This window comes from Scleropages formosus, chromosome 1 (assembly GCF_900964775.1).
Source record: "Scleropages formosus chromosome 1, fSclFor1.1, whole genome shotgun sequence".
Classification (NCBI taxonomy): domain Eukaryota; kingdom Metazoa; phylum Chordata; class Actinopteri; order Osteoglossiformes; family Osteoglossidae; genus Scleropages; species Scleropages formosus.
The window spans coordinates 30,939,033-30,962,850 of record NC_041806.1 but is presented as its reverse complement, the minus strand read 5'-3'; the positions used below and the strand labels follow the sequence as shown (position 1 = coordinate 30,962,850).

The window sequence follows — 23,818 nt, the reverse complement described above, 5'->3', positions numbered from 1 at the left end:
CCTGGGGTCCCATTCTGATGTGCCACCTCCCTTTTCAGCCTTGCATTGCCAGGTAAGGATCCAGCACAATGCAGCCCCACTCAGGACAAGCAGCTGTTGACACACACACACACACATTGTCAGAACCACTTGTCCCATATGGGGTCGCGGGGAACCGGAGCCCAACCCGGCAACACAGGGCGTAAGGCCGGAGGGGGAGGGGACACACCCAGGACAGGACGCCAGGCTGTCGCAAGGCACCCCAAGTGGGACTCGAACCCCAGACCCACCGGAGAGCAGGACCATGGTCCAACCCACTGCGCCACCACGCCCCCCAGCAGTTGTTGACAATGGATGGAATTTCACCCAGCTGTAGGACTTCATCCGACACTTAATACACACTCACTGCCTGGAACCAGTTTTCCCAAGTGGGGTCACAGCAAACCGGAGCCTAACCCAGCAACACAGAGCACAAGGCTGGAGGGGTAAGGGACACACCCAGGACAGGACACCCGTCCATCACAAGGCACCCCAAGCAGGACTCAAACCGCGGACCCACCACACAGTGGGACCTGGCCAAGCCTGCTGCGCCACCACACCCCTAACACTTAACATGAAATATATAAAATTATAGCTAGTTACAGTATATAAAGACTTACATGGAATACAAATTGAATAGACTGACTGCTAATATTTTAAAGTTATTGAAAAGATGTACACTATTAAAATGGTAATTATTAGACTTCCGGAGAAAAAGTTTAATCGACGAATGATTTAAATGTCTTGGTTTTACATACGGACTATTCTTATGTAATTTTTTTCTCCCCCGAAACTGACTGTTCTTGAATGAATCACAAAACGGGCATATTTCTGCCACCTAAACAAACGAGTCATACTTTTTCAGACGGTAGCCGCCGATCCGTCGCTCGCTTTTCTGAAGCTGTCAATCAATTATGTTACCAATGACAATCTGTGTATTAGCGTGGAACCTTAGTCTTATCCAATTGGAGCAAAATGGAGGCGGGACTAAGGATAGGGGCGGGGTTAGGAGGAGCGGCCGACAGCCGTACTCCAGATGCAGGTAAAACGACTGGAATTCGAGAACCTCAGGGAGGGTCGTGTGACATTTGTCGTTTATCCACATAAACTTCCAGGAATTAAAAATATTTTCGAGATAATATCTGCTGTCCACGGTCCTGGGATAATAAGGTAAGCAGTAGCTGGATTAAGCATTTTCTACGAACGTCGGTTAACCGTGCGCGTCTTCGAGTTGAAGGACAAGCGGATCGCGGATCGCGGAGCTACCTGACCTCACCTTCGGCTTCGGACTTCATGCATTTTTCAGCTAGCTGAGCGTGCGCAAGTTAACGGGGTGGCGACGGAGCACAACATGGTTCACAATTCGTCACATAACGCATATTTCCCAGCGGGTAGGTGTGCTACTAGGTAGTGAGCTCACATCCTAAAAAATTAAAGGCGGTAACGACTGAAGTTGCGAGCGGGGCGGCTGGACTGGCAACTCAGCTCGATGGACGATCATGAGAGAGCGGGAAGGAGATTGTTAGACTGGCTGCTCCTCGCGACAACTAGCCGTTAGCTTGCCATTAGCTAGTTATTAGCTTGCCGTTAGCTAGTTGTTAGCTTGCCGTTAGGTGGTCGTTAGCTTTCCGTTAGCTAGTCGTTAGCTTGCCGTTAGCCACTAGCAGGCGCGCGGCTCTACATGGGGAACTGCTTGACGACGTGCCCTTCTCGCTTCTGAGAAACGAGGCGAAACACGGACGGAGTCAGTGGTAGCACTCCGTCGGTGAACTGGAGACGGTTTGTTTCAAACGCGTGTCCAGTGAGTGAGTGAGTGGGTAGTACCTAGCGCTGAGGTGGTCTCCATCATCCTCCCGGAGAGACCGGCGCGGCAGCTCGGTCATGAAACCTCTCCGACCGATAGATACCCACACACACCTCAGCGAGTGAAAGCCTCTCACACTAGCACGCAGTGCACATATCAAACAGATATAATATCCGCATTTATTATGTATGTATGTTCCCCCCGAGTTAAATGTGTGTAGTGTATGAAATTTAAATCTGCCCACCTCTAGAATATATGGCATGATGTGTAAAAATTTCTGAAGTATGATGATTTTATTTTCCATATATCGTGTGAATAGTACAACTACAGTGCTGCTTGAAAGTATGTGAACCCTACAGAGATGCGGTCATTATTCTTTTATGAAATATTTAACTTATAAAATGTGAATGTTAAATTTTAAGATAATCTTATAAAATTAATAAGTGATTATGATTTACACACCTGATATTACTTACCCACTTAAGTTTAAGTTAACCAGTGCAACTTGGATTCACTTATTTTAGTACTTGCACTACTACTGTGATTCTACTACACTCATGATTTCCTCTAAAGCAACATATGGAATTGGTCATTATACATTACATGTATTATGGCAGATGAGAAAGACTGCTTCTCATTAAATAACCATTTCATGGCAAAACTAAGTAACACGATAGCTTCACATATGTTCAAGCACCACTGTATGCCATGCTTGTAACTGCTTGCTGTGGTCAGACCTGGCAGGACAGATATTTTTTCATTTAGAATCAGAATGAGTTTTATTGGCTGACATGCATAAGGAGTTCAGCTGACAGTTTTCACCATACTGATTTACATCATTGTTGTATGCTTTGCTACTTACAATGATTTTTCTGTTTACTGTATACCTGGAAAGGGGGATGCGGTGGTGCAGTGGTTTGGTCCGGGTCCTGCTCTCTGGTGGGTTTGGGGTTCGAGTCCCACTTGGGGTGCCTTGCGACGGACTGGCGTCCCGTCCTGGATGTGTCCCTTCCCCCTCCAGCCTTACGCCCTGAGTTCTGGGTTAGGCTCCGGTTCCCCACGACCCCGTATGGGATAAGCGGTTTAGAAAATGTGTGTGTGTATATATACCTGGATAATTTTTACTGTATCAATTGAAGGTAAGTGCCTTGCTCAGGGATTATCCAGCAGACTTGGGATTCAAACCCTTGTCTTTCAGTTGCAAGGTGACAGCTCTAACCACTATGCCACCTGCTGCCCTAGATACCTGTTTGATGGAAACTAATGTCACTTAATGTGCACTATTCTGAGTCCCAGCAGAATGAGTGCAGGACCTCAAAAGTGGGTATTCAGGACAGTTTCACTTTTGGTTGGCGTTATATTTTTCAGCTTTCATCGTTTTCATGTTCAGTTCATGGGCTTGCCTCTGCTAGTGTCTTACTTAGGGCCTGTGATACTTGCAGTAATACTTGTCTGCAAGCCTTAAAGCAGACCTTGTACTCAAAAGATCTGTGGTTAAAATTCCCGTTCCTGTTGTAATGCTGAATTACTTCAGTAAGAATACCCTGCTGTATAAATGGGCAAAATTTTCTAAAGTTGACTATATTGTAAATCATCTTTGGCAAAGGTATCAGCTAAATAAAGGTGAACGAAATGTCTTGCTCGCTGACGTCTGGAGGGTGTGCAGTTTTTCTCTTGTCATCGCTGGTATGCCATGCTCTGATCAATTTCATTGATTTAACAGAAAGTAAAAGGATTAAGTAGCAGTAAATCACTAAAGTGGTTATCTTGCATTTTGCAAGTTAAATGCTATGTGTTGGAGTTGTTTTGCCATTTCTTTTGCTCACAAATATGCATTACTTCATATGCAGACTTTTCATATTGATGCATGCCTTCTGTCTTTTGCAAACATGACTCTTTTGGGAGCATACTCCCTTGCCAAGAAGGTATGTTCATGTAATAGTGTATTGGAGTCAATAGATGATTTATTCAGTGTTGGCCTACATGCATATTGATTAAAGGGCTTCTGTTGACTTAATGGGTGTTTTTACAATAAAATTTGTGAAACATGAGCTAGCTGCATTTTTTTGATGTTTTTAGTAGAAACAGGAACAGTGCACATTTCACTGTCACCGATAACAGTGCAGATGATGGTCATTGTCTATAGCTGAAGGAATAGTCCCTTGTCTGATGCATTTGGGATTTTTTTGTAGTAGAGCAGTGCACCAATAAGCTTTCGAGAAATATATCAGTTTTAATTTTTATCAAATATGACTGTGGTTTAGCTGTGTAACTACGCTTGGAAAACCACTTTACTGTTGTACATAAGAGCTTTTTTTGGGGGGGAAACAGGCATTTAATTCTTTGTTGCACTGCTACAAGTTTTTCTCTGCTTTGTTTAGAAGTTTAATGGGTAAAGAACTCAAAGTAATGAGATAAACACCCAAAGTGCTGTAATTTTCATATCATCTGTTGGTATGTGGCAAAAGAGCAGGTATGGATTTTAAGGTGTTGGTAGCAGTAGAGCAGCAGCATGTGCAGTTTTTTGCCATCACCCTGGATAGTATCCAAACCTCTGCTTTCAGTAAGCGTTACAGAGCAATAGTGTTAGACTTTCAAGCAGAGAGAGAGACAGACAGACCGGTTTGTTCACGTTGTGGTGCAAACCAAAGAAAGTGATTCAAACCATTGTGAAATAAGCACTGGTTACGGTCCATATGAGTTTCTCTCCACTTCATGGTGAGGAGTGTGGTATGTTTTAAACACCGTCACCCTGCATTAGGACTGCCGAACAAAGGGGATCGCAAATCTGGTATGGGGTCAGACTTTCTGCTGGGAACAACTGAAGTATTTGATACTATTGTTGGGACAAGATCATTGATTTACTTTGCATAGTGCAGTGAGTGACTCCAGTTCTGGTTTTCCCCTTGAGTGATTACTCATCTTGAACTGTTTTAAATGAGATGGCTCTGTGGGTGTGTTATTTAGTAATGTAGTTGTTAGGTTCTTCTACAACCCCTTGTTTTGAATGTGTTGTGAATGGAAGAGAATTGTGTTATCAAACCCAAAAATGAAAGATGAAGATAAGACATCTATACACTAATCCCCCACATAAGCTGGTCCTGTACAGTTGAAATGGCTTCTGTAAATACAATTTTGTGTATACAGTGGGCGTATAAATTCAGTTCAGTGACGTTTGCCCGTTTTATGTCATTGTGCTTCCATAAATGTGCTTTGTGTGATCCTGACAAAGATTCAAGAGGCAGTACAACCATACACATACTCTTAAAACCAAATAGGTGCTTCCCAACAACACATCTGCTGTCACCGGTTATTGTTTCAGAGCAGTCATTCAACAGAAAAACAACAAAGTAAGCATGGATTAAATGATCATCGATAAATGCTGGGCCTCATTCCTCAGGACTTTCCTAGCTTCATGCTTCCACATCCACACACCCATGTGCATGTATGCCACGATCATATGAGCAGTTTGTAATGGCACTGAAAATGAGGTTGCGTCAAGCAGTTGTAATGCTAAACTGTGCCTGTAACAGCACATTTTTCTTGTGCTTTGCAATGTGACATAGAAAGTGTTCTTGTAAATTTAATTTCTGTGTCATAAAGATCCTTGAGCCAGATTTTCAGAATGGCTCCTTCTAGTGTACTATGCTCACTAGCTGTGCTTGCAGGGTAGAATCTGTACCACTATGACTGTGCAGTTGACAAGTGGTTGTTGATTATAAATGGAATACAACATTAAATGACACTGTGTAAATAACATTTTTTGTTATGTTGCAGTTATTGTCATGCATAAAAATACCTTGTATTTTGGTTTGATAATTTAGGAGTCACTTTTTGTCCAAGAACTGATCATTTAGTTTCTGTAAGAAATAATTTTGATTTGAATCTTCTCACAAAGAGAATTCATATAACGGTGATTTGATGAGAAGACCTAACCCCATTCTTTGATCCTTCGGGTGTGTTGAAGTGCTGAGGTCATTAAATGGGTATATTTTATGTATCTTGGGTAACCAGCCAACAAATGTCAACAACATCTTGTCCCGAGCAGCAGCGAGCTGGAGCCTATCCCAGAAACACAGGGCGTGAGGCTGAAGGAGGAAGGGATACACCCTGGACAGGGCGCCAGTCGCAAGATCAGCAGGACTTGAACCCCGGACCCACCACACAACGGGCACCGGCCAAACCTGCTGCGCCACCACACCCCCCTGTATCTTGGGTATTATTTTATTAATTAAATGAAGTTTGCTATTCGTAGTCTGTCTAAAACACTGAGGGCTGACTAGATGTCAGTGTTTATTTAAGGTTGTATGGAAATCAAGATAAATATGCATACATTACAGGAAACACCCACACATGCCTACACACCACTGTGTGCATGTCAGGATGGCCTCATCACTGTTCACGGTGATCATGGAGCCCCATGTGAAAACTTAGTCATGTTTTATTTATGGCAAAATCATCAGATCTGTCCAACAAAGGCAAAAACAGTGATGGACGATATGCCTGGCAAAGGTGTGGTGGCAAATACAGGACTCTAACATAGTGGACAGCTGTGGACAGAGATGGAAGTACATTTACATTACATTCATTCATTTAGCAGACACTTCTCTCCAAAGCGACGTACATCTCATAGAAAATACAATTTGTGTATTATGTTAGAAAGAGGCATAGTTGCAGATGTGTGATTCTTAAATGCAGTTACTTTCCACCATATGCACCAATGTTCATCACATGAGTAGCTGCATAAAACTCAGAATATCGACACTTCCTTTTCACCTTCCTACTAATTTTTATTCATTTTTTTGGAATACACAAACGTTTACCTAAATTACGGGAGTAGCTGTGTAAAGTCTTATCTAGGCGTGATCTTAAAGGTATGGTACATGAACATTTACAGCTTACATGAGCTTAAAAGATCATGAGTGAAGTGAGTCTGGAAGAGGTGAGTTTTCAGACCCCTATTAAATGTGGGCAGACTTTCAGCAGTTCTGAGTGAGAGGGGAAGGTCGTTCCACCACAATGGAGCCAAAACCAAGAACCTCCATGCTTTACCTGTTGTGCGTGGGACCACCATGCAGGCATGTGTGGAAGAGCGTAGCAGTCTGATTAGGGTGTAGCAGTTGATCAAGTTTTGTAGAGAGCTGTGAGCAGTTCTATTAATGCATTTGTAGGCCGTAACCAGGGTCATAAATTTGATCTGGACGTAGTTGGGCAGAGTCTGTTGTGAGGTAATGACGGATCCTGCGGATGTTATGCAGGTTGTATCTGCAGGTTTGGGATGTGGCTTCAGTGTGCTGAGAGAAAGATAGACTTGAATCAATAATCACTCCTAGACTCTTAGCTGAGGAGGTAGGCAAAATGAGTGAGTTGTCCAGTTTGATCGAGAGATCGTGACAGGAAGACAAGCCAGCTGGGAGGCGTAGGATTTCTGTTTTGGAGAGGTTGAGTTGGAGGTGGTGATCAGACATCCATGCAGAGATGTTTGACATGCAGGCAGCGATGCGCACGGAAATGTCTGATGTTCTAGGTAGAAAGAGGAAGAGCTGGGTATCATCAGTGCAGCAGTGGTATTTGAATCCATGGGAGGCAATGACAGGGCTGAGGGAGGAGGTGTGGATTGTGAAGAGCAGAGGACCCAGTACTGAGCCCTGCGGGGACACCAGTTGAAAGAGGCAGAGGAGCAGAACAGAAGCCCTGCCAGACCACTTGATAGGCTCTGACAGATAAGTAGGACTCAAACATCTTCTTGCCGTTCCTTTGATCCCAGAGGAGAGTAGAATCTGCTGGTTGACAGTGTCAAATGCTGCAGATAGGTTGAGGAGGATGAGGACCGCGGAGAGGGAGGCCGCTCTAGCCGACTAGAGAGCATCAGACACTGCCAGGACCGCTGTTTTGGTGGAGTGACCAGCTTTGAATCCAGACAGATATCCATCAAGGAGATGGTGCCAGGTGAGGAATTCAAATAGTTGATCACAGGCTGCCCATTCTAGAGTTTTATACAGGAAGAAGAGGAGGGAGACTGGCCTGTAGTTTTGGACTGAGTTAGGATCCAGAGAGGGTTTCTTTACCAGAGGTGAAATGAGAACAGTTTTGAAGACAGATGGGAAGCAGCCAGAGAAGAGCGAGGAGTCTTGGAGATGAAGGTGGAGAGCTGCGGGGAGATGGTCTGTAGGAGTGACGATGGGATCGAATCAGGCGAGCAGGTGGTGGCTCTGTATGATATCAGGAGGTTGGAGATTTCAGATTCGGAGAGTGGCTGAATTCGGAGAGCATGACGTCACAGGGAGGTCCAGTGCGAGCAAGGCCAGGTGATGCTGAGAACTTGTCTGTGATCGCATTGAGTTGTTTTTCAGAGACAAAGTCAAAGTCATCAGCAGTGAGAAAAGGAGGAGGAGGGGGTGGCAGAGGACACAGTAGGAACGAGAAGGTGGCAAAGAGTCTGTGTGGTTGTAGCTCTTGGTCCTTTACTGGTGCAATAAACGTTCATTGATTTTTTTTTTTTTTTTTTTTTTTTTTTTTTTGCACCTACGGGCCATGATGATGAGGTGGAAGTGCACACAGATCATACCAACAGAATCTGCGTGGATGGGCTTCAGGTCATAGGTGGTTCTGCGATTACTCTATAAGAATGCTCACTAGCTGTGCTTGCAGGCTAAAATGATAGGATGCATGTACTATTGTTATTTGTGCTTACCAAAAACTTTCAGATAATTAAAATATACATGGAAAAGTAAAAATGACAATACATTACACATCAAAGTCAAATATAATATGTTGCGAAACCTCTTGGGTGATTGGGGGTCTTGTGGTAGCTAAGTTGTTCCGGTGACTTTCATGCTTACTGTAAATTTACAAATGTAAATTTTACTTTAGTTGTTAAAACCTCCTTGGTATACAGTTTCCATAGTAAAACCTCTGTTTTGTTTAAAAAAAAAAAAAAAAAAAAAAATATTATATATATATTAAAAATACACATTTCTATAAATACATAATTTATTATACATTTACTTACTCATTTATATTTATAATGTATTATAAATGCATATGTTTATTATTCTTACATGATTTTTATTAAAATGTAAAATGAATGACCTATTATGTGGAAAGTTCTGGAAAAATTATTGCCAATATATATTTTTCTAGGGGGGGCATGGTGGCGCAACATGCTTGGCTGGGTCCTGCTCTCTGGTGGGTCTGGGGTTTGAGTCCTGCTTGGGGTGCCTTGCGACAGACTGGCGTCCTGTCCTGGGTCGGACCCCCTCCAGCCTTGCGCCCTGTATTGCCGGGTTAGGCTCTGGTTCATCACAATCCTGCTCGGGACAAGTGGTTTCAGACAGTGTGTGTCTGTATTTTTCTACAGTTTCTTAAAAAAAAAAAACAAAAAAAAAGGGGGGGGGAGAGTGCAGAATTGCTTTTAAGAGCAGATAGAATTGGACTCATACAGCCCTCCACCCTCACAGTGACTGAATGGCTTATATAGAGGAAGAACAGTCTTACTGCTTTCTGGTAAGGCTTCCTCAGCCGAGATTGATCTCTGTGCTGTCGTACATGTTGTGTCTGGCAAAATTTACCATAGCAAGGAGATTGTCTTACTTTTCTCTTTTTTCTTGCTATTGCATAAACCCAGTGTATTTAGTGAAATATTTTGTTGTTTAGCTCACAGTTTATATTTATGATAACTATGATCTATTTTTTCCTCACCATTGTTCTTGTAAGTATTCATTTTTCAATCCACTATGAATAACTGCTTGTACAAAACAGGGTTCTAGAGGTCTGCAGTCCATACCTGAATCATACAGTTTAAGACAGATTACACTGTGGATAGGACATCAGTCCATCGCTGAGTAATCACACACTCGTTTACTAACGCACATACTACTTGCAGTTTAGAGTCAAGAGTTCACCAGCAACGATTGTTGTCAGAATGTAGGTGGAAGCGCATGTGAACACGAGGAGAACAAACACACTCCATTCAAACAGAGCTGGATTTGAATCCTTGTCCAAACCTTACATCCCAGGAACTGTAAGGAACCAACACTGCCTCCTACACCTCTGGTCCCATTCCTGTAAATGCAAATACCCCCCCCCCCCCCCCCCCCCCCCCCCAATAAATTTAAGAATGTTGTTCAGTTTCTGGAAACCCTTTGTAAGGCAGGCATTATGAGCTGTACCCTCAAATAGGGTCGGCATCCTTTTAACATACCTTGGGAGATCAGACCTTGAATGATCATTCTTAAGATTGTTGTTCTGAGCTAGTAATTGATACCTCTGTTTAAAGTGTGTGTTCTACATGGTGCTTGATTACGTTTACATTTATTCATTTAACTGATGATTTTTTTTTCCAAAGCTACTGACAATTGTTTACCCATTTACACAGCTGGTTGTCAGGGGTGCACCTTATTCCATTTGTTTTAATAGTTTCTTGTTGAACATCAGGAGTCATACAACCAGTGAAAGAACACTGGTTTCCTGTTATTGTGTTGTGAATTTTACTTCAGGTTCTTTATTGACCAAAGAACAGAGGAAGCAGGAATGGTCACTTTGCAGCTCTAGATCTGTGTCCCTTGGTGTGTTACTTTACCCGTTTGACATTCTGAGTTTGAATTGCTAGAAAATACAATGGTGTCATGCAGTGTTGATCAAAATATCACAAAACAAAATATAGAGCCTTTTTGCTTATGTATTTGTAACTCAACACATTTCAAATACAGTATTGCGCACTAGTAGAAGCTGCCTGCTTCCTGAAATGGTAAAGGTAACCTCGGGGGTTCTGTGAATGTGATAATAGACTGAAGAGGTTAGATTTGTTTTTATGCCTGCAAATCCTTGGGTAGAGGTTGAACTGTGTAGATTTTCTTGAGTTTCAAGTGTCCTGCGTCACTGTGCTTCTGCCAGAAGCCATCCGAGTTCATGGCAGGGCCAATGAGCAATCGGACAGGCAGATTGTACAATGACTGTAATGGAGGGGTACAATGTGCTCATGGTTTCACCCATCACAGGGCTTCGTGCTGGTATCCTCTTGGCCAGCACTTCCAGTCGGTTTGCACACAATGTTTCTGTAAAACCTATCAATCCAGTTCATGGATTCTGATTAACTAAATATTGACCTTCAACTCCATGTATTGGATGTGACACAAAAGTATCAGTGTAATGGTTGAACATTCTGTACTTTCAGTCCGTCCGTCCATCCATCCATCCGTCCATCCATCCATCCATTTTCTTAGCCGCTTGTCCTTTAGGGTCGCGGTGGCAGTAGGGAGAGCAGAGAGGCCCAGACATCCCTCTCCCACTCAACTTCCTCCAGCTCACCCCGGGGGATCCCCAGAATCTCCCACAACTGGGAGATATAATCTCTCCAGCCAGGGTCTCGTCCCAGTTGGCCATGCCTGGTATATCTCAAACGGGAAGTGCCCAGGGGTCATCCTTACCAGATGCCCGAGCCACCTCAACTGGCTCCTCTCAATGTGGAGGAGTAGGGGCTCTACGCTGAGTTCTTCCTGGATGACCGAACTCCTTACCCTGTCATGAAGAGTGAGTCTTGCCACCCTGTGGAGAAAACTCATTTCAGCCGCTTGTATCCGTGATCTTATCCTGTTGGTCATTACCCAGAGTTCATGATCATAGGTGAAGGTAGGGACCTGGGGCTGCTTTTCTCCCCTTATCTGAAGGGGGCATTCCATCCTTTTCTGTGAGAGAACCATGGACTCCGACTTGGAGGTCCTGATCCTCATACCAACCGCTTCACATTTGGCTACAAACCATTCCAGTCTGTGCTGGAGGCATCCATGTGACGGTGCCAAAAGGACAACATTATCCGCAAAAAGCAGAGACGTTACCTTCCTGTCCCCACATAGAATGCCCTTCTGACCTTGGCTGTGTCTTAATATCCTGTCCATGAAAACTCCTGGAGACAAGGCACAACCTTGTTGGAGTCCAACACCCACATTGAATGAGCTTGACTTAATGCCCAGTATGCGGACACAGCTCTCGCTCCATGTGTACAGGGACCGAATAGCCTGCAGCAGTGGCTCCAGCACCCCTTACAGCTGATGCACTTCTCGCAGAATTTCTCAGAGATCACGGTCATAGGCCTTCTTCAAGTCCACAGAACACATGTAGACTGTATTAGCGAACTCCCATGCCCGCTCAGTTATCTATGAGAGGGTAAAAAGCTGGTCAGCTGGTACACTGTTCCACGACCAGGACGGAATCCACATTGTTCCTCTTTAATCTAAGGTTCGACTACCTGCCGGAGCCTCCTTTCCAGCACCCTGGCATAGACTTTCCCAGGGAGGCTGAGAAGTGTGATACCCTGGTAGTTGGCACACACTCTCCAGGCCCCTTTCTCAAAGATAGGGACCACTACCCCAGTTTGCCAACCCAAAGGCACCGTCCCTGAGGTCCATGCAACATTGCAGAGTTGTGTCAGCCATGACAGCCCCACAACATCCAGGGCCTTAAGCAATTCCGGTGAATCTCATCCACCCCTGGTGCCTTGCCACTGCGGAGCTTTCCAACTACCTCAGTGACTTCCACCAGGGAAATGGACTCTGATACTTCGGGAGCCTCTTGCCCTGACTCCTGTAAGGGAGGCATATCGCTCAGGTTTAGGAGTTCCTCAGAGCTCTCCTTCCACCTCCTAACAATATCCTCATTTGAGGTCAGAGTTTCTCCACCTTTGCTGAGCACAGCTTGAGCGAAGCTTCTCCGACCCCTCCTGAGTCACTGGATGGTTCTCCAGAACCTCTTTGAGGCCGACTGAAAGTCATTTTCCATGGCCTCAAACTCCTCCCATGCTCCAGATTTTGCTTCTGCAACCACAGCTGCTGCTGCCTTTTTTGCCTGCCGGTGCCTGTTTGCTGAGTCAGGAGTCCCCAGAGCCAACCAGGATGTAAAAGCCTCCTCCTTCCGCTTGACGGCTTCTCTCACCACCGGTGTCCACCAGCGAGTTCTTGGGTTGCTGCTGTGACTGGCACCAATGAGCTTTTGGCCACAGCTGCGCCTGGCTGCTTCCACAGTGGAGGTTTTGAACAGGGTCCATTCAGACTCCATGTCCACTACCTCCTCCGGGACATGGGAAAAGTTCTCATGGAGGTTGGAGTTAAAATCATTCCGAACAGGGTCCTCTGTGAGTCGTTCCCAGCACCCCTGCGCTTAGACTCCAGACCTGGTAGACTCATCAGGTCTGTCTGTCAGTTTTCCCCACCATCTGATCCAGCTCACCCCCAGATGGTGATTGGTTGACAGCTTAGCACCTCTTTTTGCCTGAGTGTCCTGAATATGTGTCCTCGGGTCAAATGAAACGACTACAAAGTCAATCATTGACCTTTGGCCCAAGGAGCTCTGGTACCACGTACACTTATGAGCAGCCTTGTGTTCGAACATGGTGTAACATGATTCGAACACCGGGCAAGCTGTTCTTCCCAATTACCCCCCTCCAGATTTCCCAGTCATTGCCAGTGTGAGTGTTGAAGTCCCCCAGCCGGACTATGGAGTCTGTCGGTGGGGCCCTGTCCAGAACCCCACCCACTCTCTCCAAGAAGGTCGAATACTCTGAACTGCTGTTTGGTGCATACACAACAGTCAGAGTTTTCCTCCCTGCAACCTTTAAGTCGCATTGAGGCAATCCTCTCGTCCACCGGAACAAACTCCAACTGTATGGCAGCCAGCCGGGGACTTGTGAATATCCCCACACCTGCCCGGTGCCTCTTACCCTGTAGAACTCCTGAGTAGGAGAGGACCACCCCCTATTGAGGAGTTTGGTTCCAGAGCCAACACTGTGAGTGGTGAGCCCAACTATATCTAGTTGGTATCTTTCAACCTCCTGCAACAGTTCAGACTCTTTCCCCCCACTGTGGTTACATTCCATGTGCCAGGAGCCAGTTTCTGCTTTAAGGGTCTGTGATGCCATGCACCACCCTGCTCCCTATTGCTGCCTGAAAGGCATTACACCCGACAACCATGTTGGACCTTGCGGATGGTGGGCCCACATGGTCCCCCCACATTGCCTTTTTGGGCTGAGCCCGGTTCGGTTACATGGGCTACCCGGCCACCAGCCGCTCGCCTAGGAACACTACCCCAGGCCTGGCTCCAGGGGTAGGTCCCGGTGACCCTATTCCAGGCAGGGTAAACATTGTCTTGTTCACATTCACCATAGGGGTTTTTCGGATCATGTTAGTCTGGATCTTCACTCCAGACCTGGTCACCATGGGAGACCCCACTAGAAGCATACTGCTTCCTATGATGTAGCTCTGGAGCTTACACTATAGAATTATAAACAATTTTGCTGTTGTGGTGGGATTGTTCTCTATTATATTTCATTAATGTTCCTCTGCTAGGGCTGAACTGATTATAAGGGTGGATATGCATTATGTAATTTAAAAATGCTGTTTCCTTAAAAAGCATGATTTTCTAAAGGCCATTTGTATAGCCATCTGCGATGTGACTGAAATCTTTTATGTGTGTGTGTGTGTTTGTATATAAATGTTTCCTTGGCAGTGTCCCACTCTACAGTGCGTTTCAGTTGGTTGAACTGGTTATGCTTTTGGATGCATTTTGTGTGTCGCCACTGGGCCCTGTCCCAAGGCATACAGTGTTTCCTGCGAAAGAGCAGGTGGGACATCGCAGGCAGTCAGCTTCATGCGTTTCTCCAACAGGGCTGGTCAGATCGGAAGCGACATCATAAGGATGATTCTCTACAGGAGTATAACAGTTACAGACTTGTTTAAATTAGACTTTTTAAAGTGCACATTAATTTAAACCGTGGCAGGTTCATATCACAGCAGTGTTTTTATGTGCGGTATATAAAACTTCATGATATTGTTAATTATTTTTGTATATGTATTTTGTTATATTTGTAAATATTCCATGTTTAACAGTCAGATGTTAAAGTAACATTTCATTTGGTGTAATGACCTTGATTTCTAGTATCCTCTACCATGTATTGTATGGGATTGGTTCAACCAAATGTTTGGACAGACCACTTCAGACATGGTCTGATTAAAACATGGTCCACATCACTCTTTTCCTGACCGCTGCGTATTAAACGGCGTGCACGATATATCCAGTGGTCTGCACATAGAACAGTCATTCTTAGTACATGTCGTTCTGTGCCGTTTACAGTATTTGCAGATGTATCGTGCTCGGTTTCTTATTCTGTGTGTATGTTTGGTTGTGACTGGGAAGTGAAAGGTTTCACTGTATTGTGTTTTTGGTGTTGTGCATTATTTAAGTGGGTAATTAGAAGACCGGTCATGCTAATTCTTTTCTCTTTTGTTGTTCGAACCTAAAATATAGATTAGGCTCCTCTTACTTTGCATGAAGACAGGGAACAGGAGTAGGCCTTTTTCAACACACAGCTCTCTGCTCTCCCTCTTCGCACTGAGCATATTGTGGAGGTCGTGGTTTGGCCATGAATAAGTCATGACTCAGCCTCTGCACTGGGCTTTGGTGTCACCGTGCAGAATCATGAGGCCTTGTTTTCCTTCCTTCTGCTCATTGCACTCAGCTCGGTGCCAGTGCTAGTCCTCCAGTTCCTGCATTGCTGTGACCTTGGCATCACACAGTGCGCAACCTTTACTTCAGCACAGATAGGAGCCAGGATGTTTTTACCACTCTCATAGACGCTTTGTGGCCTGAGCTCTACCACTTCTATCTATCTCAGTCAGCATGTGTACAAAAATACTCCATACATCCGTAAGAACCCTGACTAGAGCAAGCAGTTGGCATCCATTTCTTGAGGTTTTGTTATGTTTTAGTAGTTTTTTCCATTATTATTAGCTTATAAAAACTGCACACAAGACCATATTGATTTCAAAGTACAGCTGAAGCAGACAGATGCTGTGCCCAGCCCTAGTCACCATTTTTTGGTTTTTCTCACATTATGTGTATTTTCAGTACGTAGAATATTTTTTTTTTGACATGCACAGTTGTTTTTGACTAGGTTACAGGGAACCCGAGACTAAATTTCAGTTCTTTAAAAAAGATGTTTCTAATCTACAAAGTGCTTGGCATATATGAAGTAAAAGAGCTACACACCACACCAGTGCATGTACGCACACAGGCTTCTATAGAGAAAATACTTAAAGCATCATGCATTCAAGTCACAGATAATGGTTTCAGACACATGGATACTGCTGCGGGAGTTCCATTCTGTAGCTGTGCTCTACAAGTGACAGATGCAGAGAGAAATGTGTGTGCTTTAAGTAAATTAATTTATTTATTGAATTTTGTCCAAGTTAATTTGCGATGCAAGTCTGTCTGAGTTAAATTGCCAATGCAAGTTTTTTTTTTTTTTTTTTTTTTTTTTTTTTTTTGCACAGCATAATAGTTTAGCTGTTTTAGCTAGGCTGGTAGTTCACTTAAAGCAGTTTTTCATGTTGTGTATCAATGCTGCATGATGCATAGGTTGCAACACTGGTATTTCTGTTTTCCTGGTAGAAGTGTAGTTTGTGCTATGCAAAATACTGCCAGCAATGGGAAGTCACATAGTTCTTCCAGGTACCCCACGAAGAGGACAGATATTTATGTTCATTGAGTCCCATGTCCATGCTGTGGTTGGGGCTCATGAACACGTTTCTAGTTCTCACACTTTATGGAAGTGCTTTTTTGTTTGGTTTTTTAACCTGATTTGGTGTATTATAAAGTCTCAACACTCATGAAAGACTGAAACACTAAAACATCCAAGAACTCAAAGATACAATGACCGTTCAAACAAAAATACATAGAGGAATAATTTAGGGCTGGCTGAGTTGATCCCAAGAGGGGCTGCGATGGCGCAGCGGGTTTGACCGGGTCCTGCTCTCCGGTGGGTCTGGGGTTCGAGTCCTGCTTGGGGTGCCTTGCAATGGACTGTCGTCCTGTCCTGGGTATGTCTCCTCCCCCTCCAGCCTTGCACCCTGTGTTGCCGGGTTAGGGTTAGGCTCTGGCTCGCTGCGACCCTGCCTGGGACAAGTGGTTTCAGACTGTGTGTGTGTGTGTGTGTGTGTGTGTGTGTGTGTGTAAGTTGATCACAGGTATGTCTCAGCACCGATGCTCACAAAGATAACCAAGATGCAAAACTAATTATAACAAGCAACAGTTCTTCAAAGGGAAATGTTTTGCTAAGCTCACCAGGGTTTCACCCTAGGTGAACTTTCCAGAGCCTTCCACACTGCTTTTTAACCCACCTTTTAATGGATGGAGGGGAACAGTGTGAGCAGTTGTCCAACCCGGTTTGATATACCTTCGTATGATGCATGACCTCTGATTCCATCAGAAGAGCGGACAGAGAGAGGTGAGCAGGAGTGCTCAGGCTTGGGACAAAGTGCTGCAATTTTGTCCTATGTCACTGAAAGCATCTCACCGCAGCCTCCTGGCTTTGTGTTGAAGTCACGTGATGTGCCTTTCTGATTTGTTGGGAGCACCATGCCTGTCCTGAGGGAAATTTGCAGGTCAATCCAAATGACAAAGGATACAGTTTCTGCCTTCATAGTCTGTGCCCTACCTCCAGTACTTATCATCAAATTCCATCCCTGAAGGGCTATGTGCATAAACCTAGTGGTTTATATGACAAGGAGTGAAGGCGTACTTGAATAGCTGCAGTCTTCAAAGATGCCTTATTGTAAAAATCGAACACTGGAGTACTAGATATAATTAAACTCAGTTCTTGTACCCCTTTATTGATTTAACGCTTCTCATTCCCTGGGGCATGACGTGGTGTAGTTATTAGAGCTTCTGCCTTGCATTCAAAGGACGTGGGTTCGTATCCCATCTCTTACTGAAGTACCTTGAGTTGATCCAGTAAGGATTACCCAGGTGTGGAAATGGATATATTATTATAAATAGGGGTAAGCTTGTAATTCAGTATGGAGATTCTCAAGTAATTTGTAAGTCCAATTGCCACATCACAACCGGTAAAAGCTTAATTCTAATGAACTTTATTCATGAGTTATGTAAGAAAATGGATCAGAACCCCTGATCAGTTAAAGGTACAAGGGATTAAAATTTTGCTGTAGGACTGTACAGTTGACCCTCCCACATTACGGGGGTTAGGAGCTCAGCCCCCCTGTAATGAGGAAAAATCATGGAAAATTTTTGGCCCCCTAGGTGAGCAAAGCAAGTATCTCCAGCTTGGGGGTTGGGGGGCGGTTGCTGTGAGCCAACCCCGAGAAAATTTTTGGAATCACTTTCTGAAACACTAGGAGCTTTACGTTTTGGAGCCATGATTACGTAAGGTATAACACACAAAGTTAGCAAGATGAACGTGGGACACAAGATCACTACATGGGAGGAGATTTGTACACGCATCACTGAGACCATTCTGGTGTTCCGAAGCATGGATATCCACAATTTTCTTCGTGAAGTCTAACTTTTTACAGAAATTAACTTGAAGGTGTATATTTATGTTATTAAACAATTAAATACATTAATACTGTACATATGTTTTATGCATTTATGACTTACTAAACTGCTTTACTTTTCGTCTGTTAAGCGCACCGTCTGCAGTGCTACATGGTTTTCTGCACAAAGCTCCCAAAAAATTCCCATTTAATTCTTTGTTGCCGACCCACAAAAAAATCAAAGCCGTGATGTGGGTTAGGGTCAACTGTACTATTCTGTTTTCATCAACCCCTTGTCCAGTGCATGTTCTCAGACTTCCTTTAACCTAGAACCATTAGGTGTGAGACAGGGTACACAGTGGATGGGATGCCACTCTATCACGGGATATTTTTATTAACTTGAATTAACACAAAAATTGTCAGTTTTAAAATGACTAAAAATAAAAAAAAAAAATTCCATTTGCATCGGGATGAAATTGTCCCTTCCCAGCTCTGTGGAATCATTCCCCCCATACAAACAGTACCATTCTATTCTGTTCTGAGTTTCTTTTGCTGTGAACTGATGGTGCAAATCAAAATGCTGGCTTTTTTTTTTTTTTGCAACTGAGAACTACTTAAAATGGTAAAGAAAATACAATTTAAAAATACTGGGAAATGTTCTGTCTTTTGAAAATTTGTAATTCAGATGTTTGTAACAGGCTACTGATGTAAATTCACAGAAATATAAACGTTGTAAGAGCTTATATTTTTTAGGATGGATTGAGCAGAGTTTTTTTTCATTGTGCACTCCTTGTGTTGTTGCCTGTGTCCTTGCAGGGTCCCACTGGGAGTGGATAGTGCTTTACTGTTGACTCTGAGAAAGGTGGAATCTGTGTTGATTCTCTGTGTCTCTAAACATTGGCTGTAAACAGCGTAACGGTACAACGTGAGGCATTTTGCTGATTTGTGGGATGATTGGGTGGCATCTGCGAAGTCCAACCACCTGCCATGGCACATTTTTGTAAGTAGGCCAAAAACAGGAGCGTGTTCCCTAGATTAGCTCGCTGACTGACCTGCGTGAGCTTCGGCTCATCCAATCTAGGTAATTAGTGAATTCTCACCATCTGAATGGGAGCTGTGTAAAAGATGAAGTGAGCAAATCGAGCAATCTAGGTATTTTATTCCTCTGCTGCAAATTTAACTGGAGTGTCTGCCTGTCTGGAGCTACACTGATTTGCTGAAGGGTAGGGATGTCATAGTAAGAGAAAGCTGGACAGAAACTTTCACTTATTACCATGGTTTTTGTGTTTATGAGTATGAAAGAGTGGAAGTAAATGTTAAATATGCACAAAACTGAGGTCTGGTAGGACTCGTAACAAAATAATTGAGGAAGTCTCTCTTTTTCCACTCAAGTCTGTATGATGAAGAGTGCTTACCAGTTAAAGTTGTAAACCTGGTTTGAAACAGACCTTTCAATAATATGTGTGGTGGGAGAGCTATCTTGAGCTGCCAGTTGGTGTTTTGCCTCGCTGTGTATTTCATGCTGGATTTACTCACTTTTTCCTGGCAGCCAGTTCCCGCCCCAGTCCTGGAAAATGGGAAAGACGCTCCAGCCGGACCTGCCAGTGCAGTACTGTGAAAATGGCTTGCGGCAGAGCTCTGTCCCTGATTCCTGTTTCAGCTCTGCCCATTTGTGTGTGCAGCTTGATCCCAACAGTCTGGATTCTTGGGGGGGAGAGGTGTAGCAATATGTGAGCTACGAGTGGCTTAGTTTACCTGGTTCACAGCCAGGTTTTGGTATTTTTCTTTAGCTCACTCCCTCCCCTTGATGAGTACATCACTGTTCTGCTCCATCAGAGGTTCTAAGTCTCAGTTCGGGAGCCTCTGGGGCCACAGCTTAATCGGCTGATGGTGTGGGTGGGCTGGAGGTATCTGGGTCCAAGTCCTTTGAACCTCAGCACGCCAAGCAGTGTAGCATCACACTCTGTGCTCAGAGTTTGCTGATGCACAGATCTGTCCCATTATTGCCCCTGCACCCCTTGTGATTTACTGTGCTTTCCAGAGCTGTTGCTCTCCTTCACTTAACAACATGACATATAGCAGACCCATAAGCACTGAGTTTACAGTGGCAGTTTGCATATTATTCAGACTTTGATCTGCGTAACAGTTGCATTATGGGCGGCACGGCGGCACAGCAAGTGGCGCTACTGTCTCAGTGCCTGGGTGGTGCAAGAGGACGTGGGTTCAATCCCTGCTCAGTCTGTGTGGAGTTTGTATGTTCTCCCTGTGTCTGCGTGGGTTTCCTCGCATAAGTCCAAAGACATGCTGTTCAGGTTCAGCCACAGTGTGTGAGTGACAGAGAGAGTGTGTTCCACTGATGTATGGATGAGTGACCCATTGTAAGTAGTGTATCTAGCAGTCTAAATCACTGCAGTGAATAAGGTGTGTGGGCTGGTAACACCAGAGTTCATTGGAAGTCGCTTTGGAGAAAAGTGTCTGCTAAATAAGTAAATGTAATTACTGTTGTCCGTGTCCTACAGATTTTTGAGGGACTGGGCACAGATCTCACAGCTTTGGTTCATGGGACTTTGTTCCCTGAGACCTGTAGCACTAGTGCAGCCCTGTAACTCAAGATGAACTCAGTTCTGCATTTTTACAATGTCAATTTACAGATTGACACCACTCTGCCATTATCATTTGTTTTTAGCCTGTTTAATGGAAGATGTTCCCAGTAGTAACATTAGAGGAGAGATGTGCACAATTAAGACTGAGAAAGAGATGTTTAGCAGAGTGTGTGGAATAAAGATATTAAGATAATTTGTATTTTTGAAAGTTAATTGTTTCTGCATCCTTGGTGTATCAAATCTGTTCACTTTATCGGTGTGTGGAGGTGCCATCGAGTTGAGTCGCAGCAACCCCTCGCTTGGTTCTCTAGGCAAGGGAGGAATGGAAGTGCTTTGTCAGTGCCTTCTTCGGGGTGCAAACACACGGAGAAACATGCAAACATGCCACACAAACTGAGCTGGACTCAAATCCATGTACACTGAACAGCTCAGGGACCAGCTTTACCTGCTGTACCACCACTGGTTATCAGTATTTGACCCTAAAAGAAACTTTATTTATTTTTTTTTCCTTTTTTACGTAGTTGGTTGTTCAGTCAACCTTTCCTTCTTTTTCACTTCTTTCTTCTTTTCCCCCCTTTTTAAGAGCTTATAAAATACTAAGTGCCCAAGCATGGTTTGGATTTATAACTGCATGCTATACAGAAATTTTCCCTTACTGCCATGACATTTATTTGTTCTTTATTTTTTGTGTGTGCGCACATCATAGGAGTCCAGTGGTCAGCAATAGTTTGGTAAGAGGAAGAGAGACAGGATGGAAGGGAAATGGCAGTGCTATTAATATATGTCTGAGTAGGGGATGTTGGGGGTGCAGCAGACTAAGGTGGGTGTAGAGTTTCTTGTCACATTGATGCCAGGGCAAGCACACATTCTCTCCTGCTTTTGTGCCTGCACTGTAATTCAACCCATATGGGAATTACTTGGTGGGGGCAGGCTACAGAGGAAGGTGGGGACCTCCCTTATCCTACTGTGCTTTTCTTCTGAAAAGGGCTAACTTTGCTGTCTCTCAGAAGTGCAAATCCAGCCACCCCCACATTTATGAGGATCAGAGAATTAGTCAATCCTCGGATTATGATCAAGGCAGTCAGGCCCAAATCTGTATAGCCTTTGAAGGGTGGTGAGGAGAGGCAAGGAAGCTAGGTTGAGTAACCCCTCCACATTCCTGCAGCACTGCCTTCCCCTTTAGAGGCAGTACAGCTCAGCAGCATGCAGAGATGATGCCAGCAAGTCTAGTCACACTAGGGCCTGGAGTTACTTCTCATGCTGTCTTACACCCACCCCCCCATCACATGACTCATTCCCACTGCAAGTCCTGACCCCATTTGTGAAGGTGAAGTCAGCTGTGAAAGTGCTGAAATACATCGCAGCCCCTCATTGGAAACTCTTCCTCCTTCTTTCTTGAGGTGCACAACAATCGGACTTGCTGCTAAAGACATGCTAGTAATGGAGGCTTAACCGCAGATACAGACACTTTAAAAAGAAGAAAACCAAAGTTCAAACTAAATTATGTTTCTCATCCTGTGAAATTTGCTAGAATAGTCTCCACTGATGACAGAGGGTAACATCTCGTGCTGCCATTTTCCGTCGTCTTTTTTCCCCAAGTACAAGCACTTTGTGGGCATCCAGTAAGTTTAAGATTCTTGGAGAGATTTTCTAGGAGGAGTTTTAGTTGGAGAGGTGAAACAGAAGGGTTGCCTTTCTTCTGCCTTCCCTTTCTCAGCATCCAAATATCTCTCCCGTGGGTTTCCTGGCCAGGTCTGTTTTTCATCTCTACCGAGTGACGAGTAAGGATTTATTGGCTGTGACCGATGGTGGCATTCCTGGTTTGCTTTGCTTGACGGTGTCTTCCTGCTGTTGCTCTGAGTGGCTTCATGCGAGCCAGTATGGCCATCTGACACGGGGTGGTGAGTGACCCTAGCATGTGAGGAAGCACAGGTGGGTGGGGTGTGTGGACTGTTTTGTGGCCTGGTTCATCTCACTCAAACTGCGGTGATGTTTGTGGGCTGGCTGCTGCGGTTTGTGTTTACGGTTTCAGTAGAACCGTACTGACAGTCTGTCTTGTAGTCATTCGGTGGAAACAACCTAATTTAGGCTCTCTACTGCTGTTTGCGCTTTCCTGAGCTGTTGTGCAATGGAGGTGTGTGCTAGCTTGATCTATTCTCTCAATAATACAGGCTTGTAGAAACCGAAGCGCAATATTGATAGTCTTGGACGAGATGTTCCCAAGGTTTCATTAAGGGTGCTTGACTGGGAGAAGCCCAAAATCCAGACCTAGTTGTTGTAATTTGATGGCATTCACGGAGCTCATCTTAATTTGAGTTTCTCAATCAGACTTTGCGCTTTCCTAAGGTTAAACTGCCAGTTTCCTTTTTCGCTTCATTATGCGCTGCTGTTATTGTCGTCGTCGTTGCTGCTGTTCGGGTTCTGCCTTTGGAGCCGTGTCATTCTGGATGTATTCTAAAGTGCAGTAATTGCCTTTTTCACTTGCTCTTTCAAAAGCACATCTCTTTAGTATTTAGCTCTGTGCGTGCTTATTTAGCATAGATAACATTTTGTTTACCAGGTTCATGTAGTGAATGACAAAAAGCATCCACAAGTCAGACCAATGTTTTGTCTGCACAAGGGAAAAGGATTTCAGATACTTATGTTGGTCAGCTTGTAAATTCCTGGTGTTGTTTTTGAGTAGAGTGTTACAAACTATTGTTTCACAGCTGGGTTTTAGTAGGATAGGTAAGTGCCAGGTAATTTATAAATAGTAGGGAAGCCAGTGAACACTACACAGCTAGTAGTGTCATGGATGCTGCTGTAGTTCTTCACTCTTGGCAAATCCTTATTACAAACCACCAGTTAAATTACACACGAATGTACACTTACGCACCCCACACCACCCTCTCAGTTATGCTAAGACCAGGCTCAGGTGAGGCAGTTCCTGTTCAAACATTGTGAAGATCTGTTTCCTGCCTGTCCTTACCTCACCTCTGTCCTAAACTTCCACCTCTCCTCTGGGTTCTGAGTCCTCTTGGATTCTCTAATAATCGGATTTCCTAATCAGTAATGTGGAAGTAACGCCTTTGAAG

At 44.2% G+C, this 23,818-nt stretch overlaps 1 protein-coding gene across 3 annotated transcripts in view; it reads left to right on the top strand.

Annotated features, from left to right (window-relative positions):
- The first annotated feature begins 1,037 nt into the window (after positions 1–1,037).
- The window catches only part of LOC108924076 (protein numb homolog), a 45,666-nt gene continuing 22,885 nt past the window's right edge, over positions 1,038–23,818 (top strand). For 2 of the 3 annotated variants that reach the window (XM_018735207.2, XM_018735205.2), the window contains exon 1: positions 1,067–1,188. The gene's annotated coding sequence lies outside the window, so the exon portion shown is untranslated. The other variant, XM_018735206.2, reaches the window with a different exon arrangement.